The sequence below is a fragment of the Sus scrofa genome, chromosome 9, assembly GCF_054392235.1.
Source record: "Sus scrofa isolate SSC_HxYL_T2T_F1_AM1 chromosome 9, Sscrofa_HxYL_maternal_Yorkshire_Landrace_v2.0, whole genome shotgun sequence".
Lineage (NCBI taxonomy): Eukaryota > Metazoa > Chordata > Mammalia > Artiodactyla > Suidae > Sus > Sus scrofa.
The window spans coordinates 103439825-103461651 of NC_139391.1; the positions used below are offsets into that span (position 1 = coordinate 103439825).

Sequence of the window (21827 nt, forward strand, 5' to 3'; positions counted from 1 at the left end):
CCTGCTGGAGAAATGTCTGTGGCAGCTCTCCACAAGCAGTGCGGTCCCAGGCAATACTAATAGCTGAGACCCACCTAAAACATACACAAAACTGCTACAAAATTATAACAAATGATAAATGGAGGAAGCCATTTTTAAAAGCTTCCTTAATGAATAAATCTAAGAGGGACATATGGGTAGCCCTATAGTCTACCATGCCAAAAATTACTCAGAAGAGACAGAGCTTTCCTGATGTCAAAACCAGAAATGAATTTGATCAAAGTAGTCTAACAAAAAAAGACATAGTCTAGTGATCATTGTCCACAAAATCTTTGTAGCGATGAATTTCATTCCTCATTATATTTTTAAATCTAAACAAATACTACTAAATAAGAAACTGTAGAAGTTCAGGACAAACCTCCCCCAAATGTGTCACTTTTCAAGAGGATTATTTTGAGCTAAAGAAAATCTAGACCATGTAGGTTCAAGAGAAACAACTACCCCTCCGTTAACTACTTAGTAGAGTTTATTTATTTATTTTTGTCTTTTGTCTTTTTAGGGCTGTGAGCACAGCATATGGAGGTTCCCAGGCTAGAGGTCAAACTGGAGCTGTAGCTGCTGGTCTACACCACAGCCACAGCAACGTGGGATCCGAGCTGTGTCTGTGACTTACACCATAGCTCATGGCAACACTGCATCCTTAACCCACTGAGCAAGGCCAGGGAGCGAACCTGCAGCATCATGGTTACTAGTCGAGTTCGTTAACCACTGAGCCATGACGGGAACTCCTTAGAAGAGTTTAAATTGGGGATTTTTCCCAGGAAAAAAAAAGTTATTATGTAAATAAATTTTATCTAAGTGGTCTCATCTATGTGTCAGGGCAAAAATCAAATTACCAACATGTTCTCTTCTTATCCTCCTGTGGATGACCCTCCTGTCCTTGGAAGCCCCAGATCCCTATTCCATTTCTTAGACAAGGATAGCACATAGACCTCATTTTATCTTTCTGTTTCTGAAGCTCTCATGTGTGTGGAGTTCCCACATGTATAAATTTAAGTTTAATTTTCTCCTGTTAATCTGTCTCATGTCACTTTAATCCTAAAACCAACCAGAAGAACCAAGAAGGGTAGAGAAAATTTTGTTTCCTTCATGATAGTTTTGGTATCCAACGTGGGGCATTCACTGGCTGGAAAAACTTTCTCCCAAACACCACTGCAGATGAAGAGCTCCTGGGAGATCCGACAGTAGCAAGGCAGAAGGCAAGATTTCTTGCAACGTTGCTCTCCCAGATCTCAGCATGCTGTAGGATTTAATGGAAGTGAGCGACACAAGAGTCTTTTTTCCTCCCATTTTCTAAATTTAGATTAGCAAAAGAAAATATATGTGGAACTAGTTCTTTTGGCAGAAAGAACTCTAAAAAATATTTGAATGAATATACTCTGGTTTTCTGTTGATCCTGTTTCTCCCAGAGATCGTTACTGTTTTCTCTCTGATCTCTGCCAGCCAGAGTATACATATGCTCCTGGAGGATAGCTGAGTAGAATGTGGATCCAAGCTTATGGAACTAATGAGTGACCTATGGTTTAGTAAGTCACTCTATTCTGTTCAATAGTGGGAGAAACGTGATTCCCTGTGCTGTGGAATAGCTGCTTAAAAACAGGGCCTCTCATAGTCATGACCTTTACTTTCTTAGACTAACTTCAACACTGAAATTTCTGGATCGTTTGCACTCTCTTATGGGACAGCTCTTACCTCCTTGGTTAAACCATAAAAAGTTTTATTGATTTTAGTTGTTTTTAAGATTAATAGATGCTATTCATCAATGGCTAAATGACAGAGTCTTTGAATTGGCTAAATTAAAAAACATTTTTTGAAAGTTTTCAGATTGGCATAATGGCTAACTGTTGTAGATGGAAGGATAGAAATTAGAACAAAAATCGAAGTCCACTCAGACCGCTTCCTATTTGCCTTCAAACATTTGCAAATATTATTTTTAAAAAATCAGTACATTGGAAATACAATTGTCCTGCACTTAAAGAGAAAAATTATATATTTCTTAAACCCAAGAATTCTCAGAAGATTGTATAAATAGATTACATCCTGAGATTAATGGATAAATTAAAAAGAAAAAAATAGCATGAATGAAATGGACATCGATGTGATTAAAAATTTTAATACAGCACTACAAAAGGCTGGATGGGCCAAAGCAACCCACCCAGCCTTTTTAACAGGATTATTAATCAAGTTAAAGACTGAAAAAAGGACCAGGGTCCCTTGTCTTGATGCTTCTCTGAGGACCCAAAGCCTTTTCCACAAGAGTGGGTAAAATAGCCAGGGTAGAGAAAAGAGAAATTTCTAGGACCCCTTGATATGGGAATCCCATAAACTGTGATACCAAAGTCTGTTGGTGAGGCTGACTCAGGCTACAATTAGGTTGAAAGAACATAAAAATATAACAGTTGATAAGATTAGGAAAATTGGAACACATAAATAGGCTTTATGTAAAGAAGTTATATCAACTTTACCTGGATGTTTTATGGGATAGATATTATGTCTCACTGGAAACACTTTCCCCTATACAACATTGTAAAACCAAAAGTTTATTTTGAAATCCTAATGGGGGCTATAGTTAGGAATGGAAGAGTTGATATAATTAAGGTAAAATTTTATAGGAAAGTTGGTATATGTGAAGGGGTTATATAAAATAGTTGCACTTCTTATATCTGATTGTATTATGGGAATGGACATTGTATCTCACTGTGGAATGTTTCCCTTACCTAGTATTGTAAAAGAGAAGAAATGTGCATCTGCCCTTCAAGAAGCGTTAACTGGACATGTTAAAGAAACCAACAAAATTATCTGAGCAGGACATAAAAATCTTTTGATTTACATCTTAGTTAGAAATCCCCTGATATAAAGCCTCAAATTGAGGAATAAAATTGGACGGGTGAATTGGTTCATAATGTCATTTAAGTTAGATCTTAAAAATATTTCCAAAACTGGAAATGCAGCTTGAGGTAGTTCAGATTCTATCTACTCCTTTTCATCAACCCAAAAACATTTCCTACTTATCTCAAAAGGATTCTAACCTCTCTGGGAACTCTTACCTAGACTACCTCCAATTTTTAAGGAGACTTATTTACTTACAAATTTTTGTTTATGGCTGCACCCATGGCATATGGATGGACCCAGGCCAGGGATTGACCTATGAGCCATGTAGGTCACAGCTAGAGAAAACTGGATTCTTTAATGCACTGTGTGTGGCTGGGGATCAAATCTGCCGCTCCACAGTGACCAGAGCTGCCGCAGTCAGATTCCTAACCAACTGCACCATGGCAAGAGCTCCAAAAAGGGCCTTTTTAAACATATAAACTGCTGTAGAAGCTCCCTGACCCAAAAAGCTAGTTCAAGGAAAAATTTTAAGGAAAAACTATAAAGTCTCTGCTTGCATCAGTGAATTTTTTAGCAGTGATTGTTTTGTGATCTACTTGAGTTTCCCAAATCTCCTTGGTAATTTATACCCTTAGAGTTTTGCTAAACTAAGTTAAATGCATTGAATATCTAGATCATTCCCAAATAGATAAGATACTGAAACATTAATTACTCAACATAGGATTCTTTTTCCAGAGAAACTAAAGATATGGAAACTATTACTAAACATATTTGGTGCCACACTGAGAAATTTTCTATAAGAAAGCCTATGTTTTTAGAAATTTTAACAAGTTTTATATTTACCAATCTATGGAATGCTGATGTAAAACACAGTTCATATTTGCCTACTTTTTAGTTTTCTCCAGAAATTGATGGTTTATAAGGGTTAAAAAAAAAAGTGGGGAGAAACATCTCTATGTGTTAGAAAGTACGATGTGTGTTTTTGGTAAAAGAAAATTTATGAAAAATAAAATCTCTGGAGATAAATTTTACAGTCACTTTTGTTCTATGTTGTCTTTATCAGGTCTTTGATTACTTAAGTAAATCTAGTCTTCTCAATTTTAAAAGAGCCAGAAAGACAAAGACAAATACCGTATGATATCACTTATAACTGGAATCTAATATCCAGCACAAATGAACATCTCCTCAGAAAAGAAAATCATGGACTTGGAGAAAAGACTTGTGGCTGCCTGATGGGAGGGGGAGGGAGTGGGAGGGATCAGGAGCTTGGGCTTATCAGACACAACCTAGAATAGATTTACAAGGAGATCCTGCTGAGTAGCATTGAGAACTTTGTCTAGATACTCATGTTGCAACAGAACAAAGAGTGGGGAAAAAAAAAATGTAATTGTAATGTATACATGTAAGGATAACTTGATCCCCTTGCTGTACAGTGGGAAAATAAAAAATAAAATAAAATAAAATAAAATAAAATAAAATAAAATAAAATAAATAAAAGAGCTAAGTATTGCTTAGAACTGTATAAGCTTCCATATCTGCCTATAGTCTTTCCCTGTAATTTCGGTAAATGAATAACTAAGAATTGATTCACATCGATCTATGTCCTATTTTACCATAAGTGTTTTAAAATATTTTTGATATTTTTGAAAACCTTACTCAAATCAAATTATAAATGAAGTCATTTTGACTTAGAGCTAACTTTGAGATATGAGATATTTCAGAGGGCTCCTGAAATATCTCAAAGATATGTTTTCCTTCCCTATAAAAAGAGGATATCAAACTAATTAGATGTATTAAATATGTTAATTTACATGAGAAGCATTTTCAAATAAAAGTAACATTAAGCCTTCTTTATGTTTCATCTGTATGGTATGTGTTATCAAGTTTTCCAGAAATTGTATGAAATTTCTGGAAGTTTGCTATGTCTTAGCATAAAATGTTTTCTGTCATCAATATTGAGGTTCACACTAAAAGAACTGAGTCCGAATATTAGAAAAATGCCCAGATTATTCTCATGTAAAAGCAGTGGAAGCAGAATCTGTAAAGACTATGGCACACATGAATGAAGTTATGTTCAGTTTCTACCAAAAAAAATTGTCCCTTCATTGCAAGACTTTTGTCACTCTGATGTCTTTATAACACGGCAATAATATGTTTGTGAATCAGAGAAATTAAGATAAGTGAACAAAAGTTATAAATTAAATAAATAGTCAGAGCTATAGGAATCCCTTGAAGGCCACTGGTTCTTCATAGCTCCCCTGCAGAACCCAATTGTTCAGTTTTTGCATTCTTTCCTACATCATAGTGCATTTAATATGACTCAGGTTGTAAAGAGACATTGGTGGGAAAGTTCTATAAAACTGTGAAAACTGTCTACCAGCAATCTCTGACCTGTCAGATCCATAATCCTGGAAAAATATTTCTGCCCCAGAAATGTGTTTAATTTTTTCCAGTTATGAGAAATATTTATTCTAAGCTACTTACGAATTATAGCAATCTGCTAATTTATACTTCATAAGCATAAATAAGATACATATTTACTTTTTCTTCCTATCTGATCCATAGGGAATTTAGAAACTCTTAGTATCTTTATTATAATGGCAATATAATTATTTGCATAAGTTCAATAATAATCTTTTCTCTTAATAACAGGACATAATGGAAACACTGGCTTTATTACCAAAGCTTTGACTGGAATGTCATATTTAGGAGTAGGCATAAACTCAGATATGACCAGTCAGCCCTAAGGAACTAAAATTGACTTTACGAAACCAATAAAGCTACTTGGGAAAACAGCTCAGTACCTGACTTACAGGGTTCCCAGTGGCTCTACCATGTGAATAAGTAAGGTCACTTCCTGGCAGAAGAGGGAACCTCAAGATATTTGGGGGATGTCAAGAAGATAGGAATTCACCCAAATCCATAGGTATTACAGGAAAAGTCTGTTATCAAGTTCTTGGCTTGGCTTTCCCAGCCTCAAGCAACCTTTAAATGTTCAATCACAGAGTCCTTGGGAAAAGTTTCAGCAAAGCAAATTTTAAAAAGCTTATAAAATCAGTTCCTATTCTTGTTATATTTATGTAAATAATCAGGCCACGTTTATTAAAACCAGACTTACTTAGCAACCATCTTAGTCTTAATTTGCTATCTTTGGTAAAAACATGGGTGATTTTAGAAAAATTTGTCTTCAGTAATACATATTTCTAGACGTCAGATTCTGGTGCTGTCCATTGTCTTCTAAGGTTTCTACTTATAAAATGGACAAGATCCTGAGTTCTTTTAGTTTTCTCCAATACCTGGCTATGACCTTCCAAAATAACATTACCAGTTTTTCTCCCGTGCTTTTGATTTGGAATCATTGACATGGAGAGCTAAAACAGTCATTTTTTCTGGAGACATGAAAATTAAAGTTGGACAATTTGATATAAGGATGAGCGAAATCATCACAATGACATGTACTGAATAGTCCTCATGCCTGCTCTTGTATGAGCTTCTCAGAAAGGTCATATTAGACATTCAAATTGCAGCCTAGGAAAATTAGTAGACTGCCACTGTTTGCCTTCAGTCCATATGAGAATGCTTGAAACCTAATACCTAGAATTCTTACTGACTGGCTACTTTAGGATATCAGAAACTTGGATGGTAGTCTACTCTAATCACTAACCATTGTTTTTCTTTTGTTTTTATAGAAATGCTTCTTATTAAATACCTGACTGATTGCGACATACACCTAGCTTTGGAAGCCCACCCGTATCACCACATATTAAAATGAGGTAAACTAACTAAATGGATATGTTCTCAGAACTTAGAGACTGGTTTAATGAAATAGAAGATTTCTATTCTCTCTCTCCATAGTCACCAGTTCAGCTTTTAGTAGGTGAAACTTTCAGAGAAGTATAGGGGTTCAGAACAAGTCTCCCTAAAATATGTTACCTTTGCATGAGGATTCTTTTGAACTAAAGACAATCTAGAGGTTCAAAAAAAACAATTGCTCCTTCCTTAACTACCTAGAAGAATTCAAAATTGGAATTTTACCTAGAAAATAAATTAATCCTGAAGATAAATTTTATGTTAAGTGGTCTCATTCATATGTCAGGGTAAACATCTGGTCTTCTTTTATTCCTGTGATGACCATCCCTGTCTTTAGGAGTCCCAGGTCCCCATTCCATTTGTTACCTGAGGATGGCAATATATACCTCATTTACCTTTCTGTCTCTAAACATCTCATGTATGCAGGATTGTCTTACATTTGGAATTAAAAGTGATTTTCTCCTGTTAATCTGTCTCATGTCAGTTAATTCTTAGACCAGCCAGAAGAACCTAAAGGGCAGAAGAAAGTTTTTTTCTTTCCTAATAAAATATATCAGAAAAAGCTTTTCCAAGAGTAAAATGTACCCAATCAGATTCAGGCAGATCTCTGGTCATCTAGATTCTAGATTGATCCAGCCGCTGACTTGGAGATTGGAAAGCAGATTCATCAGGTACTGTTCAATAATGGAGAACTTTTGATAAATATTAAGTGAAAGGACCTCAAGATTAAACTTCTAAGTATCTTTGTAGAATTATTTCATCAGTCTGATCTGGAGATTTTGTGCTTTAGTAAGCAGTTCATCTGGATTAATAGACAATCACACATGATTTACTGCAGAACATCATGGCCCCAACTGGGGAAATAGTTGTATATGATTAATAATTTACCTACACTATTATGCTTAAAATGTCAAGTATTAATAACTAATAAAAATTTCATTTTGGGAGTTCCCCTTGTGGCTTAGCAGGTTAAGAACCCGACATATTCATGAGGATGTGGGTCTGATCCCTAGCCTTGTTCAGAGGGTTAAGGATATAGCTTTGCCACAAGCTGCAGTGTGGGTCACAGATGTGGCTCAGATTTGGTGTTGCTATGGTTGTGGTGCAGGCTGGCAGCTATAGCTCCAATTCAACCCATAGCCTGGGAACTTCCATATGCTGCAGGTGTGACCATAAAAAGAAAAAAAAAAATCATTCCTATTTAGAATGGCAAAATTATCCAGATTTAGTGTGAAATACAATTTATTTAGTAATTCTTAGCTTTTCCTTTTTTATTAATTAGCTGAAATATGCTCCTTCTTTTCTGACATTTTTTTTTTCTTTTCTTCTTTTCCAGAGTTTTCAACTAATTGGTGTGTATACCAGGGCTACAAAATTCTCTGATGTCATATACTGTATTTAGCTTCATTATGTTATTTCTGATAGTTGCATATTATAGGTAAAATCTACTAGAAAATTATGATGAGATCCAAATTAGAAAAAAAAAAAAAGATTTGAACTTTAAAGCTCAATATCCAAGTATATAAAATCTTCTTTGGGATCAACTATAAGTGAAGTAAATTAGCTTATAATTACTGTTGTCTACACACTATATGACTCTCAGAAAATATTATTTGCCAACTCTTGCAAAATGCATCATGCATTTATATTCATCATATTAAAAAACTCTTTCATATTACTTTTTTACCAAGAATATTATAAAGTCTGAGAACTGAGAAAACACCTTAGCATTCTAATTAGTGTGGCAATATATTTTGTTCCCTAGAAAATAACAATCCATTCCCCTTCACAGAATCATGCCAAGTTGAGTAACTATGTAGATCAAATGATAACTATTGAGAAATATAAGAATTATCTTTTAATACTATTACTCAATATTGGAAAAATAATATTTTTAAAAAGAACTATAATAGTAAATTTATATTAAACAAAACCAGATTTGACTTTTTTTAACTATTCATGAGTGACCTTGTCTACAGGTTTCTCAAATAAGAGGAAGCAGAGGACCATGGTTAAGAAGCTTCATTCAGAAACCCATCTGCTGGTACTGAATCTAGCTTGGTCACTTACTAATTGTGCAACCTTGGGAAATTTACTGTATTTATCTTGCCATTGTTTTCTTAACTGTAAAACAGTGACTGTGGTGGAAACTTTTTCATTAGTTCTTACCAGGTGTTAATATTTGTCAATTGCTTAGAATATTGTCTAACACACAGTGTCACTAAATGGCTGTTAAATTAAAACTTTCAGTATACTTGTTTTTAAAAATGAACAATAAAATTATCTGCATATTTATACTGTATAAACTTACAGCACTTTATATAATTCTGACCAGGATACAGTGCTCTAGGAACATCTTACGCTGTTTTTATGCTCATAAATAACCAACTACTGATCTACAGGTGGTTCCCTAGGAGCAAAACTATCAGATGAAAACAAAATTAATTGTTTTCTTTACCATATTTTAACTATAAACATTCTTACTACCAAATTCTGTCAGTGCCAAAAAAAAAAAAAAAAGAATAAAGAGTCAAAGTAGATGGTAGATGTCTGAAGCTCTCTGTATGCAGAGAGTTAGGAAAAAAATATATGTTATAGACAAAAACACATCTGAAGTATGGTTATGGCTAAATGCCTCAAATATAAACTTTTTCTTAAGTACTTGAATAAGTTCTACATCTGGCTGGTCATTTATTATTCATCCTACTTCCTAGGGGGAATATTGCAAATGACAAAGCATATGTTGATTTGGGATCATTTCAATAAAACTCTTTCTTATGCAAATATTTATCTTAAATTCCTTAAAGCTACTAATGTAGACAAAGATTCTGAACAGAAAATAGAGTATTGAAAACCCCTGGGATACCAAAGACCTAGATTTTCAAAGTTAAACTGAGATTCTTATTGTAAAATACTTAAGGAAATCAGTTATATTGTTTAATTCTTATTAAAGTATATGAATGTGTTGCTTTACAAGCAGGAAAAAATTATATACAGAGATTCAAACAAAAGTTAAACATGTATTCCTATAGTAGCAGTAGTGGTAGAGCTATAATTTTTACTATACTAAATTCTTTCCACATATTATCTTATTTAATCTCAGCAGTTGCCATGAAGTAGGGAGCATTTTTCTTAATTCTTAAAAAATAAAATTGAGGCTAAAAAGTAATAACTGTTAAAATCATCTTATTATTAAATTTGTCTGATTACTACAACACTTTCTCACTAAAATGTGATCTCCAAGAGAGCAGAGACCTTGCTGTCTTTTCAGGACCATATCCTCAGTGTCTAGAATAACTTCTTGCACATAAGCCTTGAAAAAATGATTATCAAATTCATGAGCTCACGAAAATCCCACAACTAGTAGTAATTTGTTAGATTAGGTGACAAATCAAATTACTCTAGATGATTTTTCTTTATTGTGACAACATATTAAAAAATAAACACCTTTGTCAGAAATATCCTCCCATACTCTGAAAGTTGGAATACTTTTAATCAAGTTCTTATTAAAGGAAAACTGATGTCCCAACTCTAATGATCATTTTCTCAGAAACAGCTGTATGACCTTGGGCAAGTAGTTGCACTCTCTGCACAACAGAATAAAACCTCTTATAGCTATGATAAGGATTAAATACCATAGTACTTATAAACCTCTTAAGATAGCATCCGGCACTTAATATGTATCTTAATGAATACTGGCAATTATTGTCTATTGTATTAAATTCATTCTCAAGACCTTACCTTTTCCAAATTGGTGGTAGAGAAACACTGGAAAAACAAGTGTGTCCAGTGATCATCTTTTAAAATAGAATAAATTTATTCGTCCTGTTATACAAAAAAAAAAAAGGCAAGTAAGAAAAACAAATAAAATAATTTATAAACTTTTTGTTTGAACAGAAAAAATTCAAATCTTTTCTGAACTATTAAAATACTACAAAGAAAGAAAGAAATCATTGTCTGTCTATCTATATCTATCATCTTTACAAAAGTATATCATGTTTAGTTATATAAAGTGACATATACATTGAAGAATTTATAATATATAAACTTCCCAATTGCTGGATATTATACTTGCAACTAAAACTGTATTGTTGATATTTACACTTCACTGGACTGCCCCACCACATACATGCAAGAGTAGAAACTATTTTTGGCCAATTTTCTAGAGCTCTGGGTAGCTGAGTTTGGCTAAGCTGAAAATTGCTAGTTCAAAGAGAAGAAACGACTAAAGAAAAAAGCCAAATTCTTTTGACCATGTGAGGTAAAGTTTAAAGAAATTGAAGTCTAGAACTTGTTCTCCATAATTTTTTATTCTGCTCAGTCTCAGCCAAAGACGTTTTCATTGCCTATGCAGACGTGAGCACCTCTAAGCATTTGCAGCATTTCCATGGGAATCACTGTTTCCTCCAGTACCTCAATCATTAGCAAAATAAAGATGATTATTATGAACTGACCCCTCAGCCACCAATTTAAACAAAACAAAACACAACAATAAAAATGTCAAGCCCTGGCCTAAAAGCAATTATTTCAGGCAATTATAGGACTCCAGAATGACTCCAAAATATAAAATAGAGATGCAGTGGTGTCTCATGTAAGGAGAGCCAAGTGGAAAAATTGTTTTTTTGCCTCAACTGATGTAAACTAGCAAAACTGTGCTAGTTGTTCAGAGTGTACAACCTGACATGTTAGACTTAATTGGGAGATTACTTTCAAGTGGTCAATTTTGTATCGTTCATGTTCTTGTCTGGGGAAAAAATCATCAATACCTACTCTTTCATCTCAGAGGATGGCATTTTGGCCAGCCTACACTAAGTGTACATATCCAGCATGTTCAAATTCTGCTAATTGATATATTTCTCCTATGCTGAGTTTGGTGTGACGTTTAGGAATAACAGGTTTCCATAGGCTTTTACCGAATATCTGACTCCTAAGGAAGGTTTATCCCTCATCCCCACAGTTGTTATATTTTTGTCTCCAGATTTCTGAACTGAGGCTGCAGCTGAGATCTTTGAAATGCAAGCCCCAGAGTTCAAGTCAGAATCAGTAGCTTTACTTGTACTACCCAACCATTGTCCTTCTGCAGCTTCTGAAAGATTCGTGCAGCTTTAAGGCCTTGAACAGCATTCTATCTGCGATGACACCTTTTAGTAGTTGTAGGTTACGCCTCTAATATTCAATTTCTCTGTTCTCTTATCATTTTTTAGGAAGATTTAACTGTGTGGGTATAAGTTCCACTTGTTTCCTTTTCATCTTTAGTGTACTCAGACTAAAACTGGGTCAGAATGCTTTTTTTCATTTTCCTTTCCCTTTTCTTTCTTACCCCAATGTCTGTCCTGCTCTCCACTTTCATAACATTTCATTTGCTGTCTTGTGTTGCATAGGATAAATGGTGAAAGTTAGTTCAGTTACTCTCCAAACAACTCACTTTCCAAATAAATTGTTTCATCTTGATTTGGAAGAATCACACAAGGAAGATATCTTCCCATCAAAACATGACCTAGATCTGGAATCAATCTATCCGTTTCCATCTTTATCCTCTAAGTTTAACTTGTTTCTTTTTGTGGGCCTTCTGTTAGAGGCCAATTATACACGTTTCTTAGGCATAGGCAGTATCTGTAGTTACACCGATAATATCATCTTAAAAATGAATTATGGATCCCTTGAATATTTTATTCCAATGCCCGTAGTTTTTCACTCCAAATTCAGTGATTTGTTTTCTATAATCATGTGGTCTAGAGATGTCTCAATCTTTAAGGAGACTGCTTCCTAATTTCTCTTACTGTGGAAATTTAACAAGTGCTTCTCCAAGTCCTTGAATTTCTGGAGAACAGACTTGTGGTTGCCTAGGGGGAGGGGAAGAGAGTAGGATGGACTGGGAGTTTGGGGTTAACAGATGCTAACCATTGCATTTGGAGTGGATAAGCAATGAGATCCTGCTGTATAGCATGGGGAACTCTATCTAGTCACTTGTGATGGAACATGATAGGGGATAATGTGAGAAAAACTATATATATATATACATATATATATATACATATATATATACATATATATATACATATATATATATATGTATGACTGTGTCGCTTTTCTATACAGTAGAAACTGACAGAACTCTGTAAATCAACTATAATGGAAAAAATAAAAATCATATAAACTAAAAAAAAGAAACACACACATTTACACACACACACACACTCTCACACACACAAGAAGCATAGGCTTCAGGTCATTCACAGTTTTGGAATTTCTTCCCTTAATTATCCACAAGGTTCTACTATGCAGGCAGATTTCTGCTCAAGTGTAACCTTAAGAGTGAGGTTCTCCCTGACTATCCCTCAAAAAATACTCTTCTTCTAAAACCCCACTAGTAGTGCACTACTCTATTTACCCTCTCTTTACTTTTCTTCGTAGCACCAATCAATTTCTAAGTAGGAATTGATGTATGTATGTATTTTTCCCCACAACTTTGTGAGAATAAGAACTTGGTTTGTTCACTACTTCAAATATTTTCTGCCATGTAATAGATAGTCAACGAGTATCTGTTGTTACTGTATGATCTCACTTACTTGTGGAAACTTAAAAAGTCAAACTCATAGAAACAAAGAGTAGGATGATGGTTTGCAGGTGCTGAGGGGTGGGGGAAATGGGGACATGTTGGCCAAAGTGCTCAAAATTCCAGTTATAAAATGAGTAAGTTCTGGGGATCTAATGCACAGCCTAGTAACTAGAGTTTACAAACTATGTTGTGTACTTGAAAGTTGCTAAGAGAGTAGATCTTAAAAATTCTCATCACAAAGAAAAAAAAAATAACTATGTGAGGTGATGGATGTGCTAATTCACCTTACTGGAGTAATTGGGTAATTGTCTGGTAGCATATACATGTATCAAATCATCTTGTATGACTTAAACTAAGACAATGTATGTCAAGTATGTCTCAATAAACCTGGAAAAATAAATGTTTGTTGAATGTAGAAGTTAAAAGACAAACAAATTTATTTGACTCAAAAAAAGTATTTCTTTAATTATTTTCTGGATCTTAGTGTGCTTTGGAAGAATGATCCAATCTATTCTTTCAGACTTTGCACCACTGGGACTCAGTATTATTTAATAACAGCTCACACATTTTCCTCTTTTATCACTTTATAAGTAACTAGATCTAAAAGCATTAACTTTTTCAATAAATAAATCATTTTTCCAATTTTTATCTACAAACTTTGGATGTCAGTCTTGTTCCAAATATGTCTTTTTTTCCACTTGAATCACCCTGTTTTCCCTTCTCTCCCTCCCTTCCTTCTATCCTCTTTTCTTCTCTCTCTCCCCCTCTTTCTTTCCTCTTTCTCTTACTCATCAATTGTTCCTTTCTCACTGAAGCATTTTACAAATCACCATATCTTCTCTTTGAGGAAATCTTATTCCTAAGCACAGTGTTTCATCAAAATCCTGTTTAATTACCTTCCTATATATGAATTTCGCTAATTTCTCTCATTTCTATTTTAACCCAAGAAGACTGTGCATTTCCTTCCTAATATGGACCTACATTCTTTTCATAGATAAAAATTATAATGTTTCTCTGGTTGAATTTGAGACCTAAAAGTCTCTGATTTCTAGGATGTTATAAAATTTATATAATTAACAAACTGAACAATTTGAGACCATAAGGTGGAAGGTGGAACTTTAAAATCCTGTGGACAGTCGCATGAAGCTAAGCATTTAGCTCCCATACTTCTCCTCACATTAAAAGAAAGAATGGAATTTGGAGCAACTAGTCCAACATTGCCTGACAAGTCTGGCAATTAACAACTAAAACTAGAACTGTACTCACAGTGCCCTATGGCTCATAGAGAAATTGAGTAAAATCTAAAATCCTGCCCTGCATAACCCTGAGACACGGTATTGCTTTTGTTTTCTAACCCATGTTAACTGGAGCGGGGGGGTGGTATGTTTCCAGGGTATGCCACTTTTTTCCCCTATCATAATAGTCCTATTCCATGGGTTAGGAAACAAATGTGGACATTCTGCTAATTATTATGTATCTATTACCACTTATCCCGGGTAATTAATTTTCCTCAGTAACGCAGTGTACAACGTTGAGGTATTGTAAACATTTTATGGACATGCTGTATACAGTATCACTTTTTCAGTTTATGCTCTAATTGTTTGAAAATATGTATTTGTACAAATATGCAAATATACAAATATGTACAAATATGTGTAACAGATGTCTTACCTCAGATTAAGAATATACTCTTTAATTGCCTGTATCTGAATATTCAGTAGTTCCTCTCCATATATATGGATTCAATTACCAGATATTTGTTTTGAATTATTTTTCTGATGTTTATGAGAAAGATTGACTCATAATTTCCCTTTATTTAGATGTACTTTTCAGGTTTTGGTATCATATTTTTGCTTTTTCCTATTCATTCTTTGAAAAATTTTGTCTAAGATTTTTATCATCTGTTCTTATTCTTTCCTCATTTAATTCAACTGGTTTACTAATATGGTCTATATTATTTACATCCTTAGAAATGTATTCAGACTTGCTTCCAGTAAATGTTCCATCTGCATTTGAAAATAGTGATTTTGCTACAATTATTGGATATAATATTCTATACATGTCAACCAGGGCCAGTTTGTTCACTGTTGTTATTCAAATCTATATCTTCACTGATTTATTTTTTCTATATATTCTATCAGTAGTTTGAAACATCTATTAAAAGTTCCCACAATAATTGTTGATTTTCTATTTGTTTCAATAATTATATAGTATTGGCTTTATATGTTTTGTGATTATGTCATTAGCTGCAATCACATTTAGAATTTCATATCTTCTTGATGGATTGACCTTTTTATCATTGTCAAATATCCATTTCATCTCTAGTAGTGTTTCTTGTCACAAAGTCTTTGATATTACATGGCTATTCAAGCTTTCAGTAGTTGGATGGATAGTGTTTACATGGTTTTTGTTTTGCTTTGTTTTGTTTTGTTTTTTGCCTTTTAGGGCCGAATCTGTGGCATATGTAAGTTCCCACGCTACAGGTCGAATTGCAGCTACAGCTGCCCACCTATGCCAGAACCATAGCAACACAGGATATGAGCCATGTCTGTGACCTATGCCACAGCTCACTTCAACACCAGATCCTCGACCCACTGAGCAAGGCCAGTGCGTCCTTATGGATACTAGTGAGATTTGTTTCCTTTGCACCATGAGAATTCCCACATGGCAATTTTTTTTTAGTATTTAAAAGTTTTTTAAAAATATTTCTGTATCTTTAGATTTAACATGTATCTCTTATAAGGAGAATGTAGTTGTTGATCTGCTAACACAATGTGACAATATTGCCTTTTCACAGGACTTTTTAATCTAGTTACACCTGTAATTCGATTAGTTTACTAACTTTATCTCCTTGTACCATTTTTTTTGTTCTTTCTGCCTCCTTCCTTTCTTCATCTTTGAATAATAATTTTCTTTTAATTATCCTATTTCTTTCCCCTTTGATAGTTATTCACTATGTATTCTCTTTTTTTTTTTAATGGTAACCACGAAAATAGCAATATACATCCTTGACTTTCTACAGTGTGATGTATATTGTTATTTTCATCATTTCTATGACAACACAAGGAGCTTAGGTCAGTTAGATAGCCCTTTTACTTCTCTCTTGTCCTCTGTGCTTTTTTGTTCTAATATATTGACTCAGTTAATAATATTTAGACAATATTAATTCATACTTCCTTATTTCCACTTTCTGATGTTTCTTATTCCTTTGTGAATATTTATGATTCAATTTTAGGTAATTTTCCTCTGTTTGAAGAGTTCCATTAGAAGAGGTCTATTTAAAACAAATTTTGTTTTATTTTTCCTGAAAACATCTTTATTTTGCCTTCAATGTTTTTATCCCAAGGATAAATAGTTTAAAACATAGGGTAAGAAACAGATTAATTTCAAACAGAAAAATATCTACAATACATTTTTAGACATAATTTTTTTAAGTTACAGTAACTTATTTTAAAGTAGATCTACTTGCTTTGCAAGGCTCTATTCTTTCTTGGAACATTTCCATATAAGTTCAAATACTTAACTGCTAAAAAGAAAAGATAAATCTTATTGTTAAAATATTTACTATTCTCCTTTTGGAAGAGAAACTATCATTCCATTTCTCCACTGAAATCAAAAGTTAACTTTTATATTTAGGAATGAACAACGCAATTGTTCTTTATATTATTTATGGATATTGTATCTTATACCTTAGGTACATAATTGCTTAATATTACTGTGAGCAAGGTCAAAGATTCTGAAAAACATATTTACTTTTTATACAGTGCTATGAAGCTTACTCAAAAAGGCCCAAATGAAAACTATAGTTTTCTATAAATACTGTGAATTTATTGTGAAATACGCTTAGCCTGTATTATCTATGTTCACACAAAAAAACGCCAACTCAGAATTGAAGTTGAAGGGTTTTCCAACTCAGTTTACACAATTAACTCCTGATCTAACTCCTTCCTAACAGACTCTATTATAAAGTGTGTGAAACGAAGGACTTCTACCAAGGAACTCCTGATCAAACAGTATTTCACACTTGCCAGGTCTTACCTCAAAACAAAACCAAAACAGAGAAACAACTTGTTCTAATCTTTTCTCCTGGGTCTTATACAACATCCTGAAAAATCACTTATTACACCAGCAATCGAAAATATATATACATGCAAAATGTTCCTGAGACTAGTTTCCAGGGAAATTAAACAAAAAAATTTAGACTCTTTTTTAGTAATTGATAGGAATATCAATGACATTCTCAAGATGTTTTAATCTCCCTATTATGTTCTTTGAGAAATATGGAGTTTTAAGACTCTTGGGAGAATTTTTTACAAAGTGCTAATCAATGTCTAAGCTAAGAAAAGTTCACTAACACTGATCATGCCATGTTGATTTGAAGATTATCTGCATCATTTAAGGAGATCACATATAAAAAGTATATCACACTGGAAATATTACGTCTAGAACACTCCCTCCCAGTAACATGCTAATTCATGATATTCATATCAGTTACAGTGGCTTTACAGAAATTGCCATTGATTCTTTAAGCAGCTGAGACAAGCTGCTAGATGTAGAGTGCTAAGAGTAATTCTGTGGCAAATGCCATTGGAGGAGGTGGAGAAATGAGAGTCTATGTAGATTATGAGGGCTAGGGGAGCCTCTTCCTACCAGGTCCAGCCTCTGCTACTACTTACTTTACCTGCAATAACCTCCGTGCTGGAGTTCCTGTCATGGCTCAGCAGAAATAAATCCAACTAGGAACCATGAGGTTGTGGGTTCAATCCCTGGCCTGGCTCAGTGGGTTAAAGATCCAGCATTGCCGTGAGCTGTGGTGTAAGACGCAGACGCGGCTTGGATCTGGCATTGCTGTGGCTCTGGCATAGGCTGGTAGCTATAACTCTGATTAGATCCCTAGCCTGGGAACCTCCATATGCCACGGGTGCAGCCCTAAAAAAGCAAAAAAAAAAAAAAAAAAACCCTCAGTGCTGGTGCCAAGAGCCTCCAGTCATCCACAGGCCTCCTCCACATTCTGTGAGATCCTATCAAGATAAAAATACTAGGTTGCCAGTTATTCTTTTATCATTTTGAAATGTTAATTTTCTGTTGTCTTCTAGAGTTTCTATTAAAATATCAGCAGGCAGTCATTAAAAATAATGGATACTTCCGAAAATGTCTCTTAGGTTTTGGATTTTGGTGTTTTACTAGGATGTGGCTACATATGTTTTTCTTGCATTTATTCTGTTGTATATTTGCACAGCTTTTTGTCTCTGGCTTGATTTACTATTCTATTTTTGAACTATTTTTTTTGTATCTTTTCAAATATTGGCTTTGTCCCTCTATTTCTTTCCTCTTTTTCTAGGATTCCTGTTACATATATGTCAGAAATGTTTTACTCCGATCCAAATAACTCTTAAACTTTTTTTTTAAATCCTTTTTTTCTCACTTTTCTTCAGTCTGAACTATTTCTACTGATTAGTCCACCAGTTGATTAACTGCCTTTCTGCAGTGTCTATGTGACTGTTAGCTCCATTTACTGAATTCTTATTTCAAGTTGTATTTTTCAGAGTTCCCATCGTGGCTCAGTGGAAATGAATCCAACTAGGAACTGTGAGGTTGCAGATTTGATCCCTGGCCTCGCTCAGTGGGTTAAGGATCTGGTGTTGCCGTGAGCTGTGGTGTACGTCGCAGATGTGGCTCAGATCTGGCATTGCTGTGGTTCTGGCATAGGCTGGCAGCAACCGCTCCTATTAGACCCCTAGCCTGGGAACCTCCATATGCCACAGGTGTGGCTCTAAAAAAAGACAAAAAAAAAAGTTGTATTTTTCAATTCTAGAATTTCCATTTTTTAATAGTTTAAAGATTCTTGGTGAAAATTTTTAGCTTTTAAAAAAAGGTTTTTTTTTTGGAACATAGTTTTTCTAAAATTCATGTCTAAAAAATAGAATATATGGATCACCAATCTAATACCATCATTTTCAGGTCTTTTTCTTATTTTTTGATTGATTGATTTTCCTCATATATGTATGGTTGCTGATTTAATAACTATTTCATATATGAATTATTTATTCTCTGAGTTTTACTATCTTATTTCAGGGGAGATTTAGTTTCGCATTTTATTAGAATAGGTACAGATTAATAGCAGACTTGGGCAATATTTCAGCACTTGTGAAGCATGATCCTGTTTCTCTCTCCTCTTATGGCAAGTTCTTCAGAAGTCTCAGCTGAAGGCCTGGGTTATGTTCAAGGTATCTTCCTTCTTATTAGGCCCCGAACTCCAGTTTTTGTCTCCCTAGCATTATGTTACTGTTAAAATTTTGCTTTAGTTTTTAGCTTCTGCTGCTTTAGGCTTGGCTTCCTGGCCACTTAACCATACGTGGGGAGGGATTCAGAAACACCTCCAGAAAAAGCAATGATGGATTCCATGCTCATTTCCCTATAGTTTTGTTTTCTTTGTGACCTCAGCCCTTCAGTTGTAACTTTTAGTTATAATCTGCAGGACTAATTTGTAGTCTTCAACTCCATTTTTTGTTTACCTAATCTCTTTAGTCTTCCAAAAGCACTTAGCTACTGATTACCCTGCATAAATTATAAATATGCTAACACCTTGGGATGAAAATCAATTAAGAATTTAGGACTTATATTAATGATTTTTCCTGTATTAACAACTTAGTCCCTCAAGTCCTATTTGCCTTTGATGCCTTTCCAATGCCTCCTAACAGCTATTATTTAAAAACTTTTTAAGCTTATATATTTATTCTCAGCAGGAAAATTTGTCTCTTAAAAGCAACTCCATCACAGCTGGAAGGATAATAAAAAAAATGCACTCATCTATGTATTTCCTTCCGGGCTTTACCAGAATGTACAGTTAAACTATGAGTAAGCACTATGTAGTGGGGATAAAATGCAACCCCACTGTAATTACTATGGAGTTATTGTAAAAATTGAGTGAATTCAAATAAGAGACTTAAAACAATGCTTAGAAAGCACTCAATAGGTATCTTAAGAGATACTAAGTTTTGTGGGCTATAATGCCTGCTTTCATCTTCATATTCATCTCACAAACTATCCCAAACCCCTGCCTACCAACCAAACTCTTATCTCCAGTCTTACTGGTCTTTATGCAGCTCTGTGAATATATTGAGGTCATTATTCCCTAAGGTCTTCACACCTACTGTGTTATGCTTCATTTCCAGTGTTTGGCTTTATTGTCTGATTTCAAGCAAGGTTAGGTCTTCTTATGAATTGCTCTCATTGTGCCTCATTAGAAAGATCTGCTCACAATGATTTTAAATATGTACTGTAAACTTGACTGCTCTTTTGTTGAATGTCATATACTGGAATCTTTGAACATATTTTCTCTATCCCTCTGTCACCAGAACATATAAATAATATATAGCACATATTACCTACCTAAAACTTTTTGTTGAATTATGCTAAAACAGTAAGAGTAATCCTACATCCTCCAAAATGATAAAAATCCACTTGTATAGGAAAAAGTGGAATGATAGGAGAAAGTCGATAATTATGTATTTGGGGCAATTGAGCTTGAGGATCTGGTAAAACAACTGTGAATTGCTCAGGAGTGAAGAGACTTTTTTTTTTTTTTAATGTAAAGACAACTCTAGCAGTAAGTTCCAGAAATAGAAAACCAAATAGCTGGGATTAATATCAAGCCAAATCTAGCTAAAATAAATATCAAGTACAATTTTGTCAAGTATGAACTGTACCTAATATGGGTATTTTGTTTAACATAGTTAAGAGAATGATTTCTTTTCCTCCTGAGACATCTTTTCAGAATCCTTCATGCAGTCAGTGTTTTCTTGTCTGTTTCCCTTTTTACCTGCCAGCACCCCACAAAGATATTTTTAACCATATTAAGCCAATCTCTTTCTCCCTAAAGAGGCTTAAAACCATAAGAAACCACAAATAGGCATGTATATATTTGAAGCTAAAGGTTTGCCAAAGAAAAGCATTCTTGCCAAATCAAACTTGAAACTCTAATGCTTTCACACTTAAAACATTACAGTTTCATGGTAATGTAACGTCCAAGAAAACCACAACATTAAAAAAATTTTTTTTCAACACTTCATGATGTAAAAGGATAAATAAATAAAACATAACATTTTGATTAAACTAGAAGTCACATAATGGTACAATTTTTCTTCTTACTAATTTTTTAATTCAGAAATTTAAAACATTTTTAAGCCTAAGTAAAACTAAAATGTGAAACATTATCATGTATGATATAGAATACATTTTAAAATGATAAATGGTAAAGTTATGTACATGAAATATTATAAAGGCTCTTTAAAGGGAACCTGATTTTAAAGTTAAAAATAAACACCAGTTTTGTGAAACTGAAGTACATAACAATTAAATTTTCTGCAGTCTGTTTTTGCTTAATAGTAAACAAGGACTTTCCCAATGTTTAAAGATATTTGAAGAGTTTATATGTCTTCCTTCTTTCCCAATAAATAGATTTAAATTATGTGGATGTTCTATTTGATTGCTGTGTTTCTTTCAACAGTGTTTATTATAAAAATATGCGATCAGAATGTATTTTTCTTGTAAGTTTATTAAGTGTTTACACTATGCCAGGCACTGT

At 33.9% G+C, this 21827-nt stretch overlaps 1 long non-coding RNA gene across 1 annotated transcript in view; it reads right to left on the reverse strand.

The window, feature by feature from the left end:
* The window catches only part of LOC110255496 (uncharacterized), a 714189-nt gene that overhangs the window by 175933 nt on the left and 516429 nt on the right, over positions 1-21827 (reverse strand). Inside the window, exon 4 of the long non-coding RNA XR_014816017.1 lies at positions 10423-10506. This is a non-coding gene — a long non-coding RNA (uncharacterized LOC110255496). The remainder of the gene's footprint in view (positions 1-10422; positions 10507-21827) is intronic.